The sequence below is a fragment of the Siniperca chuatsi genome, linkage group LG2, assembly GCF_020085105.1.
Source record: "Siniperca chuatsi isolate FFG_IHB_CAS linkage group LG2, ASM2008510v1, whole genome shotgun sequence".
NCBI classification, from domain to species: Eukaryota; Metazoa; Chordata; class Actinopteri; order Centrarchiformes; family Sinipercidae; genus Siniperca; species Siniperca chuatsi.
Window position 1 is genome coordinate 20976058 of NC_058043.1, and position 21109 is coordinate 20997166.

The 21109-nt window shown below is 41.9% G+C and overlaps 1 protein-coding gene across 3 annotated transcripts in view; it reads left to right on the top strand.

The window, feature by feature from the left end:
• The first annotated feature begins 1356 nt into the window (after positions 1–1356).
• The window catches only part of foxp4 (forkhead box P4), a 93725-nt gene continuing 73972 nt past the window's right edge, over positions 1357–21109 (top strand). Inside the window, exon 1 of one of the 3 annotated variants that reach the window (XM_044179122.1) lies at positions 1357–2048. The gene's annotated coding sequence lies outside the window, so the exon portion shown is untranslated. The remainder of the gene's footprint in view (positions 2049–21109) is intronic. The other 2 variants (XM_044179114.1, XM_044179105.1) reach the window with 2 other exon arrangements.

The window sequence follows — 21109 nt, forward strand, 5'->3', positions numbered from 1 at the left end:
TGTTGCTGTAAAGATTTTTTGTAACCACATACGCACCTGCTGCGGTTCAATTATAAACTTTGTTTTAACAATACTGTCTGATTTTGTCGATCAAACTTGAAAGTGCACCTTCAGCCTAAGCATCACTCATCACCATCCAGTTGGTCACATTAGCACCCGTCAGTTCTCGGGAGATTTATTGGAGATATATAACAAAGTGTTCCTGGCTAAATTTGTCAGGCTCAGAGAGGAGAGGTGAGTAAGTAAAAAAAAATATATGGGTGCTCATATACACTCACGCACACAAACACACACCCAAACATTTGCACACATGCACACACAGACACAAATTTTTTTAGTAGTATTGATCGTGCTAATGAATGTGTTGTGATTTACTGCAGTCGTGGCCCATTGTTGGGTGGTGCGGTGATGGACTGCCATCATTTTCCAATGGTAAAAGCTTAGTTAGAGAAAAGGCAGGAGGGCAGAATCCCATTTAATGGCCAAAGCCAAATTATTCCAAGATCTCCTTATGAGTTATGGCACTCGTTTTTTCCCCTCACATTTCGCAGCGACAGGTATGATGTAATTCCCAAATTTCATCAGAGACAGTAATCTCAACACTGATTATGCTGTCAATTAGTAAATGAATGTGGTGGTGAGGGGAAAAAAGGTGGTAATAACTCTGCAAAAGGAGTTGTCAAGCTTCCAAAATACATAAAGGACATAGTGAGGTAGGCAGACAGTAAAAAAATTGTCCAATCACAATATAACTGTCTGTTTGCAAGGTAAGTGTATAACAAGAATGAACCCACTTAAACTGATTCTACACTTATTTTATTATTTGTGGAATACAGCATTTCCTAGGTTGACATAAATCTTTTTGGCATGAATGATATAGTCTGCCATGCAGTGTGAAAAAAGATGGAAGTTATAATAAGTTAATAATAAGATCTGGCAAGAGCAAAAAAAAGTATAAAAAGAGAAGCTATTCATACTTTAGAGCTTTTGTCTTGTGCAGATTATAGAGGTAATTGTTTGCCTGTGTTTTTATTTAATCAATACAACCCATGTGAAACAATCTATGAAATTTAGTTGTGTCGAAAATCCAAATGTTTAATAGAAGACTAATTCTGTTTGGATGATCGTGCTTTGTTTCTGGCGGTTTTCTGAGCTCAAACTCTATGCAGGCTAACATCTGTTCCTCTCTGCCTCCACAATAGCACAACTCAGCCGGGATGCAAAGAGAGGTCAAAAGATCAGTGCCTTCCCCTCTCTCTCTCTCTCTCTCTCTCTCTCTCTCTCTCTCTCTCTCTCTCTCTTTTTCACACACACACACACACACACACACACACACACACACACTGTGGGAGAGAGAGCGATACCTCTCCCCGGCTGCTGTTTTCTTATTGTGCGCCAGGGCTTTGCGAGGATAGGGCAGCGATGAAAACGCGCACCTGCTTTAGAGGCATTACGGTAGCGCAGCAAACTGTCCCCGCGCAACACACACACTCCACACTCGTGTGCATTCACAGCCCTAGTGATTCAACCCTGATTTCCAGCGAACGAGCAAGCAACAGACGGGATGCCAAAAAGTGAGGACCGGTGGAGAGGTTGTTCGCGCTGAATAAGCCTCTTGAAGAGATAGCGGAGGAAGCAGTCGCAACAAAACAAGACGAGAAGCTGCGCTCTTTCGCCGCGGCAACTTGCGCACAGTGCCAGAGTTTTAGCGGCAGTATTGTTCTGACTTCACTCCAGAGGGGCCACTCCGAGGAGAGAGGACGCACACAAAAGGGGAAAGGAAAGGACTAACGAGCACGCTTTGTCGTTTAAAGTAATGGTCCTGCGGTCTTAGATCCTAGCTTTCTCTGTCCCTCTCTCTCTCCTCTCTGTTTCTTTCCATTTTTTTTTTTTTTTGTTGTTGGTGAATTTTTTCGTCCCATCGGTTTGTGTCCCCTTTGTCGCCGCGAGAGAGTGGACGCGCCGGGGGCTCGAGGAGCAGAAGCAGGCTGTCCACATGGTCCAACCACTGGCGTGAAAGTTGACTTCTTCCGAAAACAAGAGAACAGGTTGATGCATTATCTACACTTTCATTTCCCCATTTTTTATCTTCCTCACTCTTTCCTCACTCTGTGCTTCCATTGAAACTCTCTGATACGGACACTACTCTTCCTAAAGCCCAAAAAACATCGAACTTAAACTTTTCATCGCACATTGTTTGTGAAACTCCTCCAAGACAGCGTAATAATATAATAGGGTATTATAGAGTATTATACAGCGGGGCACACTCGGAGTTTTCCTCGTTCAGACTTCCCTCCGTCTGTTTCATTTTAACTTTGACTCTTTCTGCAGTGTTGAACGCTAAACTTACCAGCCACGTTTAAAATCCTCTTTGAAGTAGTTGTTTTCATCTTTTCAATTCCTTCAATAGAAAGACTTAAAAAATCGACGGTGGAATAAGTTTCTCTCGACCTCTTCGCCACTTTCACACGTGTTATACACAGACTCAAAATGTAGTTTACTTCAATCGACATTTATTTTTAATGGAATATCGCAATTCATTTGAACTCGGATTTATCAAAGCATATAGTTTCGTTGACTGAGAGGACCAGTGCTTTATAGAAAGTGTCATTGTCCGAAGTCTCCGCTCATGAGACAACAAAAAGTTTAGGACTAACTAAGATGTCGGGAGTGGATTTGAATGGAGGCGACAAACTTAACTTTGCGTCCCTTTTAATAACCCTTGTTAAGGGATTTGATAATAAACACCGACGTAGGTTATGTGGTGATAATTTTACACACCCGTCTGAGAATCGTTTGAATGCTTTGTCATAGCTTCATACCTGTTTAACGCCTGGCCTTTAAACACTGTCTTTAAATTCTTAATAGTTTAATTTAGTTTTTTTTTGATAATTAAACAATAAGGTTTAAAATTACAAACTGAAGATAATAGACCCATTGTCTTAAGAAAGAAAAAAATGCTTTCTTGTGGACATATAGCCTCGGTCAGGGGACAACACTTTCTTTTCAAAAGATTTTGACTTTTGAAATTGGAACCGCGTTGACCTCACTGAGTTTTGATGTTGTATTTTCCATAATCTAAAAAAAATATCAACATACAGCGGCGTGTTTTAAACGCAAGACGTGGAGGAAAGTTGTCCATGCAGAGTAAAAGTTTAATTCCAGTTTAAACGGAGAATATTAAAACGGATCAAATACAGTGGTGATCAAGTGCATTATAACATTGATGCGTCTTAGTCTATTTATATAATTCACAAGTTAGACTGATTGCATGAAAAAATAATACACGTGATGTATTTTTGAGGAGAAAATATACAAATATTCCCCCATATTCAGAGCTGACTTAGACAATATTATAAATTTAGAAACTGAGGGGGTTGAAGTCTGTACCAGAACCTCTGCATGACCCATGTTTTTCCTTTCTTTTGCAGTCATAAACCGCCTGACAGTAGGCCTCCACCACAAAGGAAAATGATTTTTTCTTCATAGAGGAAAAGAAAAAACTTATTACGGGGACTATACTTTTAAAAAAAACTAACATATTGTAATGAGATATACAGTTTAAAACTGCCTTTAATTTGCGTAACTGTACATAACTCAAAATGTGTAACATCAACTTCAGTGTTGTGAAAGTTGAAGTTGCTGCCCTCATCAAATATCAAACATCAGCCAGAACGTCCTGTGTCAGATGGACTCAGGTCCCGCATGATGGAAAGCTGCAGACAAAAAAAGAGGGAGAGATGAAATGACAATTAATTGCTGTTAGTTGTCTGTCGTTGAGAGAAAAGCATACAGGCCGTGTGGGTGCACACTCTGACACGGGCATTATTGCCCCGTGATTGATGGGTGCCAGGACATTTGGCATAATTAATTTTATTTACTGTGTCGCGCCCCAACCCTCCCCCCACCCCTCCGTCGTCTGTGGTGGCATTTCCGCGAAGCGGCGACACACTTTTAATTGCACTTTAATAGAAGATCCAGCGGGAATGAAAAAGCTCTTCATCACGTTTTATGACCTTGTCACATTTCTGGTGTCAGACAGGAAAGCAGGTATTTTGTGGTGGCTCGGCGCCCACAGGGTAAAGTGTGTGCAGAATTAAAAAAAAAAAAAAAAAAAAAGTTTATTTCACCTGGATGAATTAAACAGTAAGCTGCAGCCTTCATAAATAGCTGCACATTCATGTTTTTAATGTACAGTTGTGTTCACACAGCCTCATGTTGCGGTTTATTTAAATCAGCAAAAATAGATCAGAATTTTAAGATGGTTAATTTGTTCATTTTAGCTAAGACATAAGAAGCTGAATGTATTTAATTTGCATATCAGCATACCTGAACCATTTTAATAAAGTGTATGAAAATAATTTACACAATTGTGTGCTGGCAGTAACCCTCAATGCATCTTAGATAATTCTTTTCTATAGATTTGTCCAATAGGCTACATTTTCTGAAATGATTTCCTAGAAATATGGAAAAAATAATTAAGCCAGTTTTGACTTTGACTTTCTTTAAAAAAAAAGATGATTCTTGCTGCTACATGTTCTTTCAGCTGCTTAATTTCTCTTTGACACAGTGAAGACTCAGCAGCTGAGATGTCTCAGTTAAAAGAATGATGTTTGGAGTCTTAGGTACGATTTCCAACTAAATACAGATTACTACACAGTTTACATATTTGCACATTTTTATTTAAAATGGCCTCACTGATAATCACTTGCAAACCTTGAAAAGAAACCTACAGTGGAGCTCAGGGAGAACAGCGAAACACTGCTGAAGGATAGAAGAAATTATCTTTTTTATTTCTACTTCTATTTAAACACTGCAGCATTTGCCAACAGTATAACCTCACTGTAAAGTTATCATTTCTATGTAGTACGTTGCTTGTTAATAGGCTATCACATCAGTGACAGGCTTTTCATGGAAATATAATAGGAGACAATGAACAAAAGAGAATTTGAGAGGCAGAAGTAGTTATTTGGTTAAAAACGAGTGTATGTGTGCAGGAAGCCAGAGGTGTCAGAGACAGATTGACTCTCTGCGCTCTGTCGGCTATTGTGTGTCCGTGTCTGTGTGTTTGCCTCAGCATTGCCACCTTTTTTCATCTGACTTGCTTCAACACTTTTTCTTCTTTGCTTTTTTTCTCTCCTCTTGACAGCTGTGTCTTTTCCATGTCCTGTTTTGTTTCATTGTTTGCAATAGTCGCTCATGTACTGTTGATTTTTATCAGTTTCAGACTGTTCTCCACCACGATTGTTTCTGTTATGCTTACTGACACATTACTTAAATGACGATTTTCAGCTCAGCCCCGTGTATGTGACTATGTGCTGGCGTGTGACTCGAGCCATGTATGAGACCGTCTAGAGACAGACAATAATGGCTATGAATCTCTTGCGCTTTGAAACCCCTTCAGCAGGACTAAAAGCCACCAACATGATTGTGTTAGTCCATAAACTCACTCAGAGAGTCCTTACCTCCAGCATGAGCGCGTGCGAATGTATGTGTGGAAGAGTGTATATATCTGAGTGCGGGCGTGTGTGTATACAGGAGTGCTTTTTTCTCAATTCACCTGTCCTGCTTGAGTGAAAATGGACAGTATTTGAAGTTTTAAATGTCCTGTGCGTCGGTAGCTTTGATGGCTCGCCTGTCCGTCTCTCCATCTCTCGCGCTCTCTTCATTAAAGCCCTCCTGCTATCCCAAACCCACAAGTCTGAGTGGGCTTTTGGCTCCAAAGTGATGTTGAAGAGCACCCGTATACGACTCTGCTATACATGTAGGGTTTGACCCGTGATAGATACTCACAGGTTTACTTCTATTGCAGCACTTAGTGCATTACCTGCTTAAAAGCTGAAATGGTTAAATTTTCAATATCCTTTAGATGGGGTTTGAGAAAAGCAAAAATATTACTGTGCAGGGAGTGAAAGCATGTTTTTAAATGGAATTATTTCAAGTGTTGGTCCTGAAGCTGCCGTTATTGCAGGGTGTGCGCATTCAAGCTCAACATGTTTTGGACTTTTAAATGTGGAAACACTGTAGGATAAGATGTTCTACAGGTTGTGTAATTATGTGTTATAATGAAACATATTTTATTTAGTGTATCGTTAATTTTCGTTAAAATTGCTCCTTTTTTAGTGATATAAAAAGATGGCAAATAGAAATCTACACGTCTCCATATGTAATCACTGAATACCATTATAATAGCAATTATGGCTTGTTACCTATTATAAATATGTTAATGAAATATTATTAACAAATTAATGGATTAAATGAAGGTGTTTTTTTTTCACAGGCAGCCAGCAAGTTTGGGAATGTTCTGGTTGTGTATTGAAGTGATTGACTGCACAGTGAAACAGCCGCCACATTGCTTTAGACTGAGGCCTGATTATACATGTGGTTCTAATTGAACCTGTTATTTAGGAGAGGTTGAGGGCTGAATACTGTGTGTGTGTCTGTGTGTCTGTCTGTGTGTGCATATAATAAATCCCACACATTTTTCAAAGATGAGATGTGTTTTTATGATGGGTCAGAAGGCATACAGGCAAGTTGCAGGACAGCAGAGGAGGAAAGCGGGAAGATGCCTTTAGCGGTCTTTAGGAAGTTGACCACCTGTGAGAGAGAGCAGTTGTTGTCTTTTGTTGCCTTTTCTTTTGCCTTTTGTGTCCTTTGAAAGAGCTGTCGTTGCATATGTGGTGACAGCAGCTTAATTCTTTAAAATTTACGCACTTTTCTCCCTCTGATTGATAAGATAATCATTTCGCCTGACACAGTGGTTTAGCCTGTGGTCATTAACATGTCCATGTGTTTCAGATGAGCTTTTCTATGTGTGTGTGTGTGTGTGGGGGGAGGCTGGGAGGCATGCCGGCTCAGAGATGTTTCTCCAGCTCCACAGAGCACCGGCCCATTAACAGCTGATGGATGTGGGAAGGAGTGACCCAACAGCTCAGAGCGGAAGAGACTGTTTCCTATAGGGGGTGGGGGTGCAAGAGAGGGACATAGAGAGAGATAGAACACATGACTGAAAGGCTGGTAGAAGTGAGGGAAACAAGGGGTTTTAGGCGTAGGTCATTATAGCTGAGGAAGCATTAGATCAGCCTCTCCAGAGTACACTTGGCACCCGAGGCCATGGCTGGAGCTGAAGGAGAGGGCTATGGCTGTGGAGTCTGGGGGAATGAGAGCAGATCATGAAGTAAGGCAGTTGGAGCTATCCAGTTTGGTTTCACAGACAGAAAGAAAGAGTCACACAGGATCATTAGGTCAGTGGCACAGCCAGGTGGAGCACACAAGATGGTCAGTGGAAGCAGAAAAATACCCGAGCAGTGTTGTGTGTAAAAACTGAGAGAAGGCCTGTTGTGTTCAAGCAGAGCATCTTCATGAAAAAGCTCTCATCGGTCGTTGTGTCCCCTGCTAACTCTGCATTGCTTCTGACAGCTGCATTTGTGTTATGGATTTTCCTTCACTCTGTCCCGTCTCCCCTTCCTTTTCCCCTGCCTCCCTCTCTCAGTAGTCGGCTCCCCTCCTCTCCATCGCCTCCACCCTATGACCTTTTGTAAGCACTTCATCAGAGAGCCGTTGGTGTTTTCTAAAGCACTGCGACAAACTGACAGGGCAGCCGTCAATCGAGCGGGGAACCGAGGGAGCAGATCAGTGGAAAGCTTCGCTCAGAACAACAATGTGACTAAACTTTCTGCAGCACTGCTTTAATGTGTATTGAAAGGATGGCTGTGAAGGGTAGGTGACAGCTGTGAAGCGCAAGACTCAGAATGTTATGGATACACACACAGACGTGCACACACACACACATTTGCACATTTCATAAACCATCTGACTGTAGAGAAGCGTTACACAGCTCTTGAGTGCTCGTTTGTCCGTAGCGCTGCGGCAGTAAAATCTGCCGAGCAGACAAGCGAACGCTCCGATAAAATGCTGAGATTCACAGAAGAGGAGGAGCGCACAGGGATTCACATCCAGGTCCATAAACTCAACTACAACCTGATTGAACGCAAATCAGGTTTACATCTTATTTGCTTATGAGTTCCTGATGTAAAGCGTGGAAAACAATAATACCTCAAATTTAGATTTCTTTGCTGATCAGTTTCCTCATTTCGTTTTTAGTTGATTCCTGGTGTGTCTATTTGGGTGCAGTTATCAGATCAACCATTAATCTGATTTATTTTAGCATTTTTTTAGTTTTTGATTTGCATCAGAACATTTGAATAGCTTCAGCCAGGATGACTTCACATTAACATATGATGATAGGAAATTAGCAATGCAATATTTTCCCTCGTCTCTGTTCCTTGCCATCCTGGACCGGGGTGCTAATAACCATTTAAATGCATCTCATTATGTTTTCTAATCCGTAAAGTATCAGGATGTTGGCTAACTCAGGCGAAAGTGAGACTGGAGCGTTGGCGTGCACTGCTCTTTTATGGTATTAGTATTTATAGTATTAGTTCCGGGGGACATGGGATGCCTACTTAAGCTATTAGCATGTGAGGCGCCGTGGGATGATCCATCCCCTGACAGGACGAGCTGTTAACCAGTGTTAAACCAAATCACAATAGGCTGCCTGGGTTGATGGATTGACAGAGCTCGCTCTCACCACTTGCTTGGGCTTCTCTTCCTTCCTCCTCCACTACATGTAACCTCACATGAAGATTTGTTCATGTTAGAATGGAACAGAGCTTGGGAATTCAGTTTTCCAAAACTTCTGGAAGAAATATTCCGAGATTGTTTTGAAAGTAAATATGATAAATACGATTTTGCCCATAGCAAAGGACTTTATGCTCTCCATCTGTCTGTAATTGTCGACTTCTGTCCTCCTTCAACTTTTATTTCTTCTTCCTCTTCCCTCTGCTGTGGCTCTCAAGGTGAAGAGACTGTACAGGCTTTGCCCAGTGGGGTGCAGACACTATGGTTTCTATAGTGCCCTTTCAGAGAGGGGAGAGGAGGGTGAGGCAGGAGGGGAGGATGGTGACTGCGAAAGCCACTATCGGGAGTCTTGGAGATCGCTCACAGATGAGAGGGATGCTGTTCTGCATGTGTGTACACTTATTGTGTGTGTGTGTGTATGTGTGTGTGTGTGTGTGTGTGTGTGCAAGCAACTACAATTAACTGTCAATCAATGGGTGACCCTCCACCTCGCTCCTCCTCGGACAGAATTCCTCAGGTTTTAGGTTTTGTTTTTCAGACGGCTGTCGGAGGAGAAGAAAAGCAAACAGGTCGTCACTTTCCCAACTTGTGTGTATTTTTTAAGACATCTCATTGTTCTGGAGAAAACAGGCTCTCTGTCATTATTTTCATAGATTGTTTCATCTGTACCAGAGACCGATTTAAAAAAAAAACGTCCAGACAGAGCGATAGAGAGCTGTGTTGTTAAGTAGTTGGTGCTGGTTCATCAGCGGCCGTTTTTTTCCACTCTGTGGCTGCTTGCTGGGCATTGAAACTCTGTTAGTGTGTATGCACATACACATGCGCGCCTGTGTGTGGTGGGCATTGTTGACCGAGAGACATCTGCCACTAGATTATAGCCAGCTGTTATCTGAATAATTGTGTAATCCCCCCACACTCCCCCCTCCCTCTTTTACTCCCTCCCTCCTTCCCTCACTCCCTCCTCCTCCCTTCTTGCCCCCACATCCCTTCTTCCTCAGACTGAAGAGACGGAGAGTGATGAGTCTCTTTTCTGGGTGGCACTTTTGGGCTTTTTCAGGAGTGTTTATGAGTGTGTGAGCTTGCGTGTGTGTGTGTATCTCTGCAGCCCCTGGTCACCGGTCGTTGTCTGACATTTGTAGAAGGATTTCAGTGCCCCCCCAACACACACACACCCTCTCACCACCCTCCACCTATCCTCCCCTCCACCTCTCCTCCCCTCCTCCCCATGGCTCTCGGGGAAATAAAAGTAGCCTAATCCTGCCAGATCAAGATTGCTGTCCACCACAGCTTTACCAGCCTGTGAATTAGAGCCAGCTCTCATGTTCCTGAGGAGAGAGGAGTCAGAGTGTGTATGTGTGTGTGTTTGCGTTGTGGGGCTGTTGGCCTTTGAAGCAGCGTTAGCTGTTTGTCGGCAGAGTGGTGGTCAGGGGGTGAGAGGAAAGGAAAGTAGAGAGCACTGAAAAACAAGAAGTTAAAAAGTAGGAAAAGTAGTGTTTGTCTGGAAGAGAGAAGTGTAGTCTTTGATTAACAGTGTTTAGGTTCTTGGCTCACTGTTCAAGCCAAGGTAATTTTTAAATTACTCTAACAGGCTGCATATGATACTGTTCAAATATATTTACTGTTATCAGATTTCATGTTAATTAAAGAAAAGTTGTCTAATTGTTTTTTTTAACATTTACCATAGTTTTTAATTTTCAACTTCAATACATCAATTCAAGTTTTAAAATAAAAAAATAATTAATTAATATTTTTTTCTTTTAACAATTAATTAAAACAATTTTTTCCTGGATTAAAAGAGAATAACATCATTCAAATATACTGCTGTCACATGCTCACTGTTCCACTGTATCTACAAAGGCACAACACAATGTTTAAACCCAGACATTTTTCCTCCTTCCACAGACTGTTTTGGTCGACTTATGACGAGACATATGTAAACTAAAAAAGAAAATTTTATCAGTCCTTTTTTACTTACATTTTTAAAAAATGTATTGGGAAAGATGTTTGTGTGTCACTCATAAGGCTACACACATCTACATACAGCATGCGCGCCTGCAGTTGCCAGGGTTGCCTTAGTTTCTGGTCCGTGGTTGGTTGGAAAGTGTTCTTTTCCCTGTCGGAGCTCCGATAGTCACTCACTGTGAAGCACTCAACACTCGCTGTCTCTCTTTTCTCCTGCTCGCCTCTTATTCTGTTGCACTTTCTCCTGTCCATCTACTCTTTCCCCCCGTCTGTGCTCTCCCTCTCTCCTCCTCTCCTCCTGTCATGCCTGTTGTCTCTAATTATCACAGCTCTGTGTTCCCTCAGCCTCTTCATTACATCCAAGCTGTCATCACAGTTTACCTCCAACATTTGCTACCTCTCCTCAGGCCCCATTTCAATAAGAATAATTTATTTTATATAACTGAAATGACAAGACTCAATGCAAGGTTAATCAATCAATCAACACTCTCGACAGCCTCTGAGAAGCTTTTAGAAGATTTAAAGATTGAAAAAGAGAAGTTTCAAACAAAAATGTTTTTTTCTTTAAATCTATTTGTTAAGTGAAATATTTTGCTCGCTTTGAATGCAAGCAAATTTTATGTATGAGAAAAAGGGAACTATTACTGTAGTACATTCACACAAATTCCTAATAACTCTGATTTATAAACTTCATGTGTGCTTTTACGCTTTCAAAGAATTATATTCAGTGTGAGAAAAATGTGTTGAATTATGTTGATAAATTTAGTTCAGTCCGTTTTGTGATTGGAGTGAAAGGTGAATGCAGTGTTTTGTCAGCACACCTACTTGTCCCTGGACAGAAAGATTGTGCCTCACAGTGCAAAAACAGACAGATTTTAGCCACGATTCTCTGACAAAAACAACAATTGACAAGGAACAAAATATGTTTAACAGATTTCTTCTTTGTATTTTTTCCTCATTATTTCCAGTATGAAACTTTCTTTTGAAGTATTTACAATCAGCAAGTAATGGAGAAAACACAGGAATATTTTCTTCAAGGACTCAGGGCATTTAATATTATGTTAAAAGGTGGCCATTGGGTTGTTGGATTAGCAGACATCACAATGCCCATTTGCCCAGTGAAGGTCAGCGCTGTCGCATGCAACCTGTAGCCCTAATCGGCCACTTCTGCTGCTGCAGGTTTCCATTGTATAAAAGGTCAGTCAGGAACAGTACATTAGCCTCGGAAAGTAGTCAGCAAAACGATGGAGGGGACTGAGGGAGGAACGAGGGACTAAAGTACAAAAAAAGAGGACAGGAGGGAGGGTCAGTGGCAATGAAACCCTGGCATGCTTCGTGGTGTCAGGCAGGCATGCGGCTTCTGGGGCTTTGTGAAAAGTTTGCCTGCGAAACTTTGCTGAAGGCTGGGTTTGGTTTGAGCGGCTCCCCCCGGGGGTTCGCTCAGAGAGTGGGTGGAGGGGGGAGGAGGAGGTAGGAAGGGAAGTGAGATAGCAAAGAAGAGGGGGAGAGGGGAGCAGAGCACAGAGAGCAGGCATGCCGTCACAGTCGTCCGTTGTTACGGCGCGCAGGCCCTGATCTAAGAAACACAACTCCTGGCTCACGCCTCCTCCTTACCCCTCCCCCTCTCTTCTCCACCCTTTTTCTCTCTCCTCTCTTTCCCTCCATCCTCCTCCTTGCCGCTCTGCCTCTCTGTCTACCTCTATCTTAACTTTCAGCAGCTCTGCGCTGTGGTTTGAGCGTATGGTTATTAACATACAGTCTGCATTAGTGGAACAGTGGCTGGGCCTATTTGCTGGTAATGAGGATAGGGGGCCTGTGCTGTATAGTAACTTGTTTGACCTCCAATGCTGGGATCAAATTCATCCCGAGGAGGTGTAATTCTCTCCCACCTCAGCCCAAACACATGACTGCACCCTGGGGGAAGGATGTGGGGGGAGAGGAGTGGCCCGAGGTGGCCCTCTTCATCCCAAATTTGAATCTCTCATCCCCTTCTCTGCTCTCACCTTCCTCTCCCTCGTCCCCTCTCTTCCCACAGGGTTAATTGAAGAGGAAATTGATAGTTCTGTGCGGTAATTGTGGCTTTGAGAATTCTCTGTCTCCCATGGAGAAAGATGAGGGCAGCTGTACCAAAGACAGAATGACGTGTTGTAAGAGAAAAAGGAGAGAGAGAAATATGGGGAGAGAGGCAGATGGAAGAGCAAATAGAAAAGCCCCCACACCTCCACCGCCGCATCCCCCCGGGTGGGGGTTTGATTGGTTGATGAGGGAGCGTGTTGATTGGTTGATGACGAGCTGAGATTTCTGCACAACTTTACTAGCAGGGCTCTAATAATCATTCAATTCATTATCCAATCAGAGAGACTCACCATACCGCTCTGTATCCTCACTGATTCTTCTTTTAATTCTCCTTTTGAACCCCCTCCCTCCCTCTCCAATCCTCCCATACCTCCCCGAGGACTCGGGGATGGACAGATGAGTGGAGCACACTGTATCTGTTCGGTTCTGCTCTGCTGCTCGCTGAAGTAGAGAGAGACAAACTTATATTCCACTGATGCCCTAGCTGAATGGACTCTCTGCCTCCCTCTCTCCTTCAAGAGGGGCTTTTCTTTCCCAGGGGCAGAGCTTTATAATTAGTCTTCTTCCAGAAATAGAAAACTAGTTTTCTGAGGTGAAGTCATCCTCTGATGTGTAGTCTTTAAAGCTGCAAATTTGAAGTGAGACAGAACGAAGTAAAATCTATTATATATATCAGGAAAATCAATTTTTACCACCACCTGCCATATGCTATTTTCATGTTTATTTTTACAAAATAAAAATCTTTAGATAGCAAAAAGTATTACCAAAATTAAATGACTGAGAGAGAACACTTTTTGGTCAGATAGACATTTTGTTCCTGTAGTAACAGCAGGTCTTGTTTTAGCTTAGTTGGCTTAGTTGTTTAGTCTCAGCTCAGGCCACCCCAAGGCTGTCACCCAGGTAACGTATGTGTTCCTGTGTTGTCTTTATATTATTGAAGTTTCTTCATTGTATAGTAAAATTTGTCTGTGTATTAATTTCTCCCTTTGACTTTATCTCTGCCATTGGTTCTGTTTTTCTGCCCTGTTTTTCCCACCTCTATTTTTCCACCTTGCCCCCCCCCCCCGCTCTGCCTTACCCTCGCCGCTCTCCTTTTCTCCTCCCCTCTCCTTTCGCTTTCTCTGTCCGTTAATGAGAATGTGTTAACGAGAAAGAAAGATCTATTGGGTGTAGCACAATTTATCAGAAAGGCAGAGGTTTGGAAGAAAAAAAAGGCGGCGGGCCCTTCAAAGAAGTCCTATTCTTGTGGTTGTGAATGTTTGATGAGACAGTGAAAAGTTCCCCCTCTAACGTCATGGTGTCTGAACAGAAGAGAACAGAACCGTTCTAATCATGCCGCACAGAAAAAATGACTTCCAACCCGATTTAATTAACTGATAAGAAACGGCTTCAAATTAATTTTTCAAGGATGTAAGATTTTGATTAAGAAACTCCTAAAAGAAATAGACGAATAATCAATTTTTTAATCAACTTACTCAAATGGTAACTGGTTAATATGATAATTCTAGCAATTAGGGCAAATATTGTCGAGCAGCAGTTTCTATGCATCCTGTTAAAGGAATTATAATATCTTTACATCTAATTATCATGGTTATTTAATTTTTTTGTATGGCTACCTCTCAATTTTACCATTCGTTTTTTCATCTGCCATTATAGGGATAATGAAATGAGAAGTTGGAAAGTGTAATAAGATGAAACTTTTATAAGGGCCAACCTGAATGGGGCTTTTCACACACCCTGATTGGATAGATATTTAGGGAAAGGGAAAGAGGAGTTGTTCAGAATGACATTATTTCTGCTGGTTTTACATGCAAAGCTGAGATGGATCTTTTAGATGTATGATTCTTTTATTTCGTCAGCAGATTAAAGTAGCTAATAGCTCCTGGCTTCTCTGTGTGTCTCCTCTCTTATTCATAAGCAGATAGGCCCAGCCATGAATATGCTCACCATTTCTAATCCACAAAGTTTCAAATAATCTATTCAGGTAGAAGAGAGAGAGAGAGAGAGAAAAAAACAGATTCAGCTTTGATTGAAGGAAAGATTGCACTGTTCACCTGCTAGTGGCCATAAAATGTGTATGTATGTGTGTGTTTCTCTAATTGGACAGGTATTGTAGTGGAGGTGAAGAGGGGCCAGTTGAAGGGGGGGGTCGCAGAGAAAGAGCTGGCAGGGGGTCCATGGCATTAGGAGAGCAGCAGAGAGACAGAGTTCCTTTACTTCAAAGAAGGCTTACAGCCTGGACAAATGCTAAACCCGCTCACATACCACTGCGACACACACACACTCCACATTCACATACAGTGGCTCTTTTGCCTCTCATGAGATGAATATCCATCCCCTCTCACACTGTCTCTGTGGCTCTGCTGTATCCCTCGCTCCCCGCACGCTGAACATCAGTGGAGTCGTGCGTTCAGAGGGAAATATTGACAAAGCGTTTGGAGAGATGGAATGGTTACTTTAATTATATGCTGCTCTTATGATCCATGGTGTTTCTGTCTGGCTGCCTCGACACACACGCGCACACACACACACACACACACACACATACACAAATGCATGTGCACGTTGATCAGCTGAATAGGTATTCCTGGCACAAACCCCTGTATTGAGCGTACATATTCAATTAGCAAAACGCATTAGCAAAACTTGGCATTTGTTGTTGTTTTTTTCCCCTCCTTGCTCAGAATTAATGGTTTTGATATGCTAATTAGCGGGTAATTTAATTTCAAAAGGCCTCAATTAACAGCAGCGTTGTGGACACGAGGAAGTTAAGCAGCGTAATCTAATTTGCATTAGTAACGAGCAGGGAGTAATTAGTCTCTAATTAGCCACTTCAGACAGCACTTGTGTTTACTTTCCTAATGAAGTGGAGGGGCTTTTTTTTTTTTTACAGGGAAGCCTCTGTGTGTGTATGTGTACATGTAAGTGTATTTATGAGTGCATGCGTGTGAGTGTGTTTGTGTCTGGTTTGGAGGGGGCGGGCACCAGAGGGAGACTGGCATATGGCTTACAGCTTGGCTCCAGTTACACACATGGGCACCCCCCACATATACACAAACACACGCTCACACACAAACACCGCGACACACATGAACACACGTGCTGTCTTATGTGGTTGGGCGCACACTCACAGTAGTTTTCAGTCCATTGAAACATCTCTATGAGCTCACTTACACACACCACAAGGGACTGATTGTGTGTTTGAGGGGTTTTATCTTGATAGTGTTTCTCCTGGTATTATTTTTTATGTTGCAATAGCTTGAAATATTTTCACATTTCCTTTTTTGTATATCCGGGTACTTGCTGTAGTCTTTCCAAATTATACATTTTTTGCATTGTGGAGAGTATAAACTGTTGACTGTGTGTGAGTGATGGTTGTTGGCCGGCCTAATGCAGAGTTTATTTCTGGGATACAGTTGCCTGTGTTGACAACATAGCAAAACAGAAAAGGAAAGACAGACAGCTAGATAGATGGATAGATGGATAAACATACTCATGGTACACTGTGTTTTTATTCCTTTCATTTCTATCTTTTAAATGATCTGTAAATGATCTGGGAACCAAGCGACACTCAAGGAAAATAGTGGACAAATTCAATGTATTTTTTCTGGGATGAGCGTTCCAACTGTTGGAACTTTTCCATTCACAGCCGTGTCAAAAACAAGTTGAAAACAACAGGCTTCCTCCTGGGCTTTTTTTTTTTTTTTGGGAAGTTAGGCGGGGTGGAAGGGTTGTAGGGGGAGCAGCATAGTGGGGTTTTAGGGGAGGGGGGCGACAAGCAGCTGCCCTATTAGACCAAATCTGTTGTTCAGAGGAGGTGGGAGGAGGGTGGAGCAACACCACTGAATTTCCACAAAGGAAAGCACACACTGTTTTCTTCACTTTGTGTGCAAAGAAGGCTATATTCTCAGACTATGCCACAAATGAACGTACGTTTAACCCCTAACACCTCTTCGGGTGTAGATCTCGTCTTATTTTTATCCATAATCCAGTGCAAAGGACAGGAGAGACCATGGGGACCCTATTAACTGACAGGCACTCTGATGGGCAGGCGTTTTTCTAAAGGCTTTTCCCCAACCTTCCCTGGGAATAATAAGAGAGGTCAAAAAGTTGGGTGACTTCCTGCTACAAAGAGCGGGGTCAGTGCGCCAGTTGGCAGAAGTAGCCAGCATGACTTGGAACACACACACACACAAATAAACACACGCACACTGAACGGACGGCAACCTATAGTGTAGAACTTGTGTGATTTACACACACCAAGAGCAGAAGCTGGAAAGAATTCAATAAATATAATGAATGAAGGCGCTACTGTGATTATGAGCCTGTTTCCAGCACTGACCTCTACCCACATGCACGTACACACAGATTTATAGGAGCAAACATTCACAGATATGCACATACATACACAAACACTCACACATGCACATCCATAAATAGGCAACTGATTTACAAATGAGCTGACCTGTGTGTTGGCCTTGCTCTCAGATAGGCTCACACCCCCGCCAGGATGCATAAATCACAATGGACATGCATATGCATGAGCATCTGAGGAGGTGGGATAAGTGTGTGTCTGCATGTGTGTATGTGTGTGTATGAGCACCGGCCAGCAGCAGTGTTTGTATCGATCATTGAGGCTTAGTTAAGTGCCTTTTATTTCATTGAGTTAAAGTTAAGGACCGTGGACAGGCCTCTGTCTAGTGTGTGTTGCTTTTGAATGGAGAGAAAGCAAGAAAGAAAGAAAAAGGAAGAGAAAGAACTCTTCACTGTTCTTCCCCCCCCTCTTTTTAGTGGCATCCAGGGATAGCACATCACATTAATGGAACCTAGATGACGTTTCATGTCTCTTCTCTCTCTGGAAGAAGTGGTTTTGGTGTTGGACCTTTGCCTGATGTGTGTGTGTATGATGTGAGCTGCTTTAACCTCCTCTTGTTTTATGGACTTATACATGGCTCTGGCTCTCACTGCTGCTAGATTAATTTACACACCACTCACACATGCTTGCCAAATCTCCCTCTCTCTCTCTCTGAAGACAGAGCAGAAATTGCCTGGTGAGGTAAATAAATTACTTCCATCGATTGCTGTAGTTGAAGAGTGACTTTATCACAGTTTGACTTGTCCAGATACAGATCAGCGTGTGACAGCATGTGTTGTTTTTTTTAATAATGTGCCACTGTGTCTATGTGTGTGTGACTTAGTTTACATGTGTTTGTGTGTGTGTGTGGGCTGCAAAAATCTCTGTAGAATGTACCTGATGGATATCTCAATATATTAAAAGCTATTGCTAGAGCTACTGTATTGTCCATAAGCTGTGTGTCTGTTAGAGGTCCTGCATCTGTGCATATTGAAAAGCAGATGAATTAGGTTGGTATTATTAGAGTGGGATCTTACAGCCCACCCTGTGGCCAGGTGGGTTATTGGCTTATTGAGTTTATCTCTGTCTTGTTATCCATCAGCACTGGTCGCTGATAGGAGCCGCAGATAGATGACATCTTAATATAGCTTACATTGATTGTATACTGCATGTTTTATCTACATATCTGTTGTATATGTGCACATGGCAATGAGTGTAAAAACTTTAGGCACACCTGAACCCCCATGCCCCAGATGTCACTTCATGGAAAGAGGTTAAAAGTTCACCAAAAACGTCCAAGTGCAGAGGGTATGTGTGTTTCCATGTGTGTGTGTGTAGCAGTCTGGGACACATGCTGTTTTAATAGACGCTGTGCTGACGTTACTGCAGAGGCCAAGAAGCCACCGTTAAAAAGAAAGGATTTGGAAAAAGAGCGAGAAAAGGCCTCATCTGTTTGCATTAAACAGTGGAAGAACTGACCAGTGAAGGAGCAAATGAGCGGCAGACGGCTAAAAGATATCTGCTTTTCTGGCTATGTCCCTCGCTTCAGCTTTTCCCTCCCTCATTCTCTTTATTTTGTTTGGCCTAGATCGCTCAGTGTGCTCCTTTTATTTTATCTCACTTATTTTACTGTTATTCCTCTATGAGGTAAATGAATGGTATTTGCTTTTTTCTGATGAATACATCTATTAATTTGCTCTACTCTAGTTCTGTTGCAGTAAGTCTACTACAGTATTTTTCTCTTTTAAAATATAGAGACACTGTCACAAGTCCAAAAGAAAAGCAGCACAAGAACATAGCGGAAATGATAAGGAGCAACAAATGGACAGCTCATACGCAAGCAAACAGTTTTTTAATTTTTTATTTACACTTTAACACTAGTCCTCATGGTTTATTCTGACCAATCTGTCTGTCATTTACACTATCAGGTTCTTTTCTGCATCAGATGCTCCTGATTTGAGAATTAATTAGGCAACGCAGTGGCGTCAGGGTTGGGATTTTGGGTTTGTTCGCTAGCTATTTTAGTAGCTAATTACTGAGGGGGAGAGTGTTAATTGGAATTCTCTTAGATAATGTGAACTCCTCTTCCCCTTTTCTACCCCGCCTCCACTAGAGTTTAATAGAAAACCACAGCACTTAATAGACCTCTCCCTCTCAGTCAGTCTTGTATTTTTATAATCCTTTTATTTTTTGATTTTGATGTTTCTGTCAGTAGCTCAGCTGATGCCTTTGGAGACAGGAGATGTTTGTGGTCATGTTGGCACTCTGCGTGTATGGAGTATACTCTGTGGTGTTAGCTGTACTCAGAGGAAGTGACATATAGTAATCCTCTCAGACTTCAATGGGATATTGACTCCTTTTCGCTTCCTCACTAGCGCCCTGTTACCTTTTACAAAATTACAGAGACACAGAGCTCAGTGATGTATCACACAGGGAGAAATCAGCAAAGGACAGGAGGGTATATTTTAAATGGAAAAAAAGAGCTGTAGTTCACAGAAAGATCCCCACGAATACGTGATTAGTGTTCAATGCATATAAATTCTTTGCAAAACAAGGAATGAAAAACATAATTTTGATAAAACTCGTCTTAAGGGCTTGCTCATCCTTTTTATTAATTTATTTTATGCTTAACTTTTGTTGCACTGATAATGAACAAAACTGGCCTAACCTGCATTTTGACTTCGCACTTTCTCCATAGCCTGGGGCGCCGAAATGCTAATTCGTGCGTAAGTAGGGGGATAAAAAAACAAAAAAGTGATTTTAATTTGAAAGAATGTTTGAAATGAAACAATAGTTGCATTTGGATGTTGTTATAATTGGAGCGAATGGCTGACTAGATAAACAGACTTTGGTTGCTGGAGTAGGAGCACACACTTGGGGGTCTTTTCATATCTGTGCTCTGTTTAAAAATTAAACTTCTTACCAGCATAAAGCAGAGAGGGAACAAAATTAATATACAGTGAGCGAAGACTAATCAGAGATCTGTGGTTTCATTTTAATTCCTCTGTTGTCCTAAACTGTGACAAAAACATTATTTAACATCTTTACCTCCGCTTCAGCCACTCAGAAAGGCTTGGCGCACACACAGAAGACCTTACAGTATTTTAATATCACTGCTTGTATATTTTAATCCTGACACCACTTGAAATGTAATTCCTTCCCCTATTTAAAATCATGGATGGGAAATTGTATTAAGGCAAGAGTGTGTGGGCATGAAAGCAGGGATGTTAAATGGACATATGAATGCAGGGGTGAATCCTAACCTATTAAGTACTTTCCTTATTATTTCTGAAAGTGGAGCGTGATAATTAGTTTGGTAGAAATCCTATAGCAGGTGGATGTATGGGTCTCAATAGTTGAGCCAAATTAATTTCTTCTGTCACCTTGAGCATATGGTCCTCTTAATAGGTTTAATTTATTTCACGGTGATTATCTTTTTTTTTCTCTTCTTAACCACTTGACTGTGATGCACATATTCATGTTAAAAACCACTTCAACCTTCTGCATATGTGAATGGTATATTCATACCTAAATATGATAGAGCTGCACAGCGTCATTACTGCCTGGTTCCTGAGTCCATGTGATCTGAGAGATGGCACTGTGCCGTTTTCCCAGGGGTCCCTGCTGCTGCGGCCCAGTTGTCATGTGATCCATGTGTCTGGCTGAGAGCTCTGTTTTTCTCAGGAGTCACTCCAAGTCTTTTGAGTCCTAAAAGTTAACAATCATTCCTGATGTTAAATCCATCAAGAACCTCCATGTGCCACGAGGTCGCTTTAATAATCTCCCTTGTGTATGTGTGTGTGTGTGCTGAGGTTAGGTTGGACCATGGGAAAGTGGCATACCTGAGAGGATTAGAGTGATTCTAAGCACACTTTGCGTGGGACAATAGTCAAATACTCATTTCTTGTAAATTCAAGCACATTGCTATTTTGTAACACCTCAGACAACCTGGGCCTTTTCTATCGAAAAGAACACAAGTCACTGTGAGTGTGTTCATTTTCAGCATACCTTGAGTGTATGCCTGTACATGAGTGTGTGTGTGTGTGTGTATTGCCCCCCACCCCCCACCCCAATGTG